The sequence below is a fragment of the Schistocerca serialis genome, chromosome 1, assembly GCF_023864345.2.
Source record: "Schistocerca serialis cubense isolate TAMUIC-IGC-003099 chromosome 1, iqSchSeri2.2, whole genome shotgun sequence".
Classification (NCBI taxonomy): Eukaryota; Metazoa; Arthropoda; class Insecta; order Orthoptera; family Acrididae; genus Schistocerca; species Schistocerca serialis.
Genome location: NC_064638.1, coordinates 662,960,577 through 662,965,706, shown reverse-complemented (window position 1 = coordinate 662,965,706; position 5,130 = coordinate 662,960,577). Strand labels below are relative to the sequence as shown.

Below are 5,130 nucleotides of genomic sequence, written 5' to 3'. Positions count from 1 at the left end.
TTCTTTATAATTCTTGGGAAGAGAAATAATTTTTTCTGCTTATATTTCTGTTCTTTTCTATGAGTATACTATTATTATCAGTGACGGAGCGTCACACACATGTTTCCGGAGATCCTTTAAAATAATTAATCCTTAGAAGTTTTAGTGTTTCGACCGAGTCAGATTAGCACAGCGCCTAAGGTTCCCGGCTGTCAGGGTGATAGTACAGGTTCAAATACTACCTGTGTGCGTTCCTTTTTTTTTATTCATCGTACAGAATACCATTAGATAGAACGTGACATGCAAAATTATTGAAAGATAGTCATTTTCGCCGTAGTAATTTCATTACATAATAGTCATTAACGGCAAAGCTTCTCCAGATGTGTATTCCGATCGTTACGCAATAGGTTGCAGACTCGTCTTACTAGCTATCGCTTTCATTGCCTGCTGCGCTAGAGCCGGCCGAGGTGGCCGAGCGGTTCTAGACGCTACAGTCTGGAACCGCGCGACTGCTACGGTCGCAGGTTCGAATCCTGCCTCGCGCATGGATGTATGTGATGCCCTTAGGTTAGTTAGGTTTAAGTAGTTCTACGTCCTAGGGGACTGATGACCTCAGAAGTTAAGTCCCATAGTGCTCAGAGCCATTTTGCTGCGCTAGAACAGAATTCCGAATGGTATTTGTGGCAGAACTAACCAAAATGTAATTTCGAGAGCAGCCTGCACATTTAATGAAAGATATTGTCTTGCAGGCACGCTGATTTTTTAGAAGTAATATCGGGAAAATATGTTCGTTTGTATTCAAAAAGATTGTTCTTTCTTTGATCAACTTTCAAGTGAAACATGCTTATTTCATCATTCCTGTGAAAGTAGATGCGCTAAACTGAAACAGAATTAAAGATTGTATTGTTACGGAGTCATCAGTCGACGCGACTTCTTTATTAGTCTTTAGCAAGTTCGGAGCGTTTCGAATTTTTTTTTCGACAAAATTTTAATCTGCTTGCGAAAATAAACATCACAGATTTGTAAAAGTAGAGTACCTTTCGGTGAAATAATTTTAACGGTCCACATGGATGCTTTTCTTTCATTTACAAAGATCTAATCGTAAAGTCTTTGTTCAATCTGCCCTTCCCACGAATCAAGCGAACGTTGTCCAAATAATTAGAATTTTAACTACTAAGCTACAACCAAACTCCGAACAAGCCTTCGAAGGCCCAACGGTAGCCACCTGCTGCCGTGTCATCCTCAGCCCACAAGCCTCATTGGATGCGGATATGGAGGGGCATGCGGTCAGCACACCGCTGCCCCGGCCGTATGTCATTTTATGAGACCGGAGTCGCAATTTCTCAATCAAGTAGCTCCTCAGTTTGCGTCACAAGGGCTGAGTGCACTCCGTTTGCCAACAGCGCTCGGCAGACCGGATGGTCACCCATCTCAGTCCTAGCCCAGCTCGACAGCGCTTAACTTCGGTGATTTGACGGGAACCGGTGTTACCAGTGCGGCAAGGCCGTTGGCGGAATTATAACTACGAACCATAAACGGAATACACATTTAAAGAAAGTTTTCTATAATTACTGATTTAATCATGAAATGACAACAATGAAAATGACTATCCTTGAATAATTTTGCATGACATATACTATTTAATAATATCGTGTAGGATAATATTAAAAAGTAAAAAAAGAATGTAAACGGTCAGGAATCGAACCTCTGCTGCCGCCGTGACAGCCCCTGCAGTGTTTTCACTTGGTCGAAACAAAAACACGGGTAACTTTATGCATGTAGGAAGTACGCATAAAACTTTAACAACGATTTTCTCGGAAAAGCCGCTAGCAGGGTACTCAGCACAGGGCCGGTTTAAGGTCCAAGCGACACAAGCCCCATCTGAGAGGCGCCACAATTTTAAGATTTCTATACGAGGCGTAACACAAGTAGTAGTGGCCGCTTGGGACGCCAAGCTGAGGTTTATATACAGCGTGTATCAGAATTAGCTGCGAAACCTGATGCAGGTGAGAGTGTTCGAGGGAAAACGAGAGCACGCCGGTGGAGGATCAGGACGGTGAGGGGGTTGCAGATTGATAAGTCGCTTGTATGCAAAAATGTCTCGATCCGACCCTGTCCGAAACATTTCTTAGGCTCATCGAAGTCCATGATTAACAGGTCTGCTGGTCGTCTTGTTTGTGCTCAAGTAACGTAACCACGTGCCCACATTGCCGTACGGACATTTCCGTTGTTCCGTTTAGAGATGCTCCGTGCATTATCGTTTCCCCGACTGCAGCGTCAGTGGACTGAGATCGCGAGCAGCAGCAGCATTTGGTAGCGTGGGCGACGACGGCGACGGCGGCGGCGACGCGGCGATAGGATAGGCTAGGCGGGGTGGGGTGCGGTGCGGTGCGGTCGATACGACGCGGCGCGGCGCAGCGGGTGGCAAAAACGGCGCGCCGGACACAGTAGCCACAGCCAGCCCGGAGCCGGCGCCACAATCGACCGCTATGCAGATGCGACCGGCCGTTCAGGCCGATATCGCCCGTCCCGCTCTGCTGCGAGTAAATGCACGTGAAGGGGTCAGGTGTTTCCGCTGATATCTACTGCAATGCCTCCTTTGCGGGTCAAAACCTACACCTGTAACGGAATTTTCGTGGCGTGGTGATTTATATAGTAGCCGACAAACCCGGCGTTGTCTGGCTATTCAGTTCGTCAATTTCTATTAAAAACGAAAACAAAAAAATTAACTGTGTTTGTAGTGAAGCATTGAAAAAAATTCCTTTATATCTATTCGTGAAAACACCCTTGATATAATGAAGCAGTTGTACAAATGTGTCAGTATGGTATCCAAACTATGAAACACGACCCCCGAACACTTTGTGTACGCTGGGCGCAGCTGCTTCGTGTATCTAAAACACGGTTTTGTAATTGTCTCTACGGCAACGCCACTTCATAGTTTCCCCTGCAGCCGTTCGCGCCTCGCAGTTGAAAGCTGTCAAAAGCGCTTCCAAATGTCAGTGATTACCTTAAGTTGATCCCATTGTAGGAGTGTGTGAGCAATAAAGAATAAAACTTCATGCGTAATGCGAAATTTTTTCACGTTTCTCAATGTTTATGACGTCGTATCTCCTGAACTATTTTTGGTACCACCATGATATACTTTCTCCTTGGTATGTAAGGTACCATGATATACTTCTGTAGGTGCATTTAGCGGCCTATATCGATACTGCCTGCCAAATTTATTGCGAGTAAAATTAGTAGCTCAGAAGAAAGGCGTTTAATGAGTGCCACGTAGAATGCGGCAGTTCGCGCATCTCGTTGAACTATGGTAGTTTAGGTGGTTCTTACCCCCACAGCACTTGTTGCCTGACAGTGAGGAACAAGCGTACCAAGTTTGCTCTTGGAGGAGATGTGAAACATACATACACACACACACACACACACACACACACACGCGCGCGCGCACACATACATATTATACATTTTTATAATACGTACGGACTTTAACACGTTTTTAGAATGTCACTTTCTTTTCTATCTGCTTATTTGGTAGAAAAAAATTCTGCGGTTGATTTTAAACTAGCTGCCTCAGACTTGAAATTTGATACATAGCTCAGAACAGACCACAATCCAATATTAACTCCTTTTTTTCCTGTCTGTCTGTCCAGACGGGAGGGGAGATGGGAGTGAAAATGTTTAGCAGTATCTGACATCTCAGCTGCCCTGCAGCACCGATGTGTAGAGCATGCACGTATAATTGGAATTATTCCAGGCAATATGAGAGTGGACGACTGAGGAGAGAGACAGGTAGAACAGACAGAGAGAGAGAGAGGAGGAGACGCGTGCAATTTATGTGGCATGTGCATTCAGGGGCAAAGCTGCCTGTAGAAAGGTAGCATACACAGGGTCGTCAGAAACAGTCTGAAAACCTTGTAAGGGCTTGTGTGCGAAACAATTATTAAGAAGAAACTCCAATACGATGCGCGGTTTCCGAGCTATGTAGCACTGAAATTAGCCAATCAGGTCGTTGAGCTCGCAAATTCAAACATCCTGCGACATACAGTTAGTGTCGCTTCTTCTCATAACGCAGATGATAGCGCACGAGAGAGCTCGACAGTCGACAGAGAGTTACATTCTTACTATCGTCCCATGACCAGTTTCTGTGTTGTTCTCTTGTTCGGTTTTAGGGAACCAAACGAAGAACATGCTTGGCAGTACCGCGTCGGGCAGGCCACATGAATTTGCATGTGCTATTATGTAACTGGCTAATTTCAGTGCTACATAACTCGGAAACGGAGCAACCATCGAATTTTTTCTTAACAATTTATTTCACTGCACAACCTCTCCAGAAACACCCTTACAAGCGTTTCAGACTGTTCCTGACCACTCTGCATATAAATAATTAATTATCTAAATACAAAATATAATCTCAACAAAATTTTTAAAATCCATCGAGAAATTTCACACAAAAAGGCTAAAAAGCAGAAAATAATTATATAAATGAAAATCTATTTTTAATATAACACGTTTTTAAACTGGACTAAACCCATGCAGATTCCTAACTTAATACAGATAGTCCTGAAAATTTGCACTTTTCAATTTTTAATAGCTGTGACAATACTTGTAAGAATTTTAACGAAAATCGGGCAATAGATAACAGCTAGAAGGTGCACCATCCGTGCATCAATAATGTATGCATGCATGTGTCCCACGTTTTTGGTTACAAATCTTACAATTATTGTCATAGATGTTAAAAATTCTCTAGCACAAATTTTTAGGACAATCTGCATGGTGTTAGCAGTCTCTATGGGGCTACAAGTAATTATTTTATACTTCGATTTAAAAATATGTTATATTAAAAATTTATTTTTATTTTTATACACTGACGGAAAAACACCAGGAAGTAGTTGCGCGACATAAACGAAAGTTGGTAGGCGTGTTTCTACATCTGATACGTGATGTCTATTCGTATTTCGCGCCAGTCGCATAAAAGTGGCGCTGACGGAAAAACACCAGGAAGTAGTTGCGCGACATAAACGAAAGTTGGTAGGCGTGTTTCTACATCTGATACGTGATGTCTATTCGTATTTCGCGCCAGTCGCATAAAAGTGGCGCTAGTAGTGTCACTAAGAGGATGTAAATCAGGTTTGCCTTAAATACACGTTGTAA

At 43.3% G+C, this 5,130-nt stretch overlaps 1 pseudogene; it reads right to left on the bottom strand.

Annotated features, from left to right (window-relative positions):
• Positions 1-1,373: 1,373 nt before the first annotated feature.
• LOC126425783 (5S ribosomal RNA) lies at positions 1,374-1,491 on the bottom strand (annotated as a pseudogene).
• Positions 1,492-5,130: the final 3,639 nt, after the last annotated feature.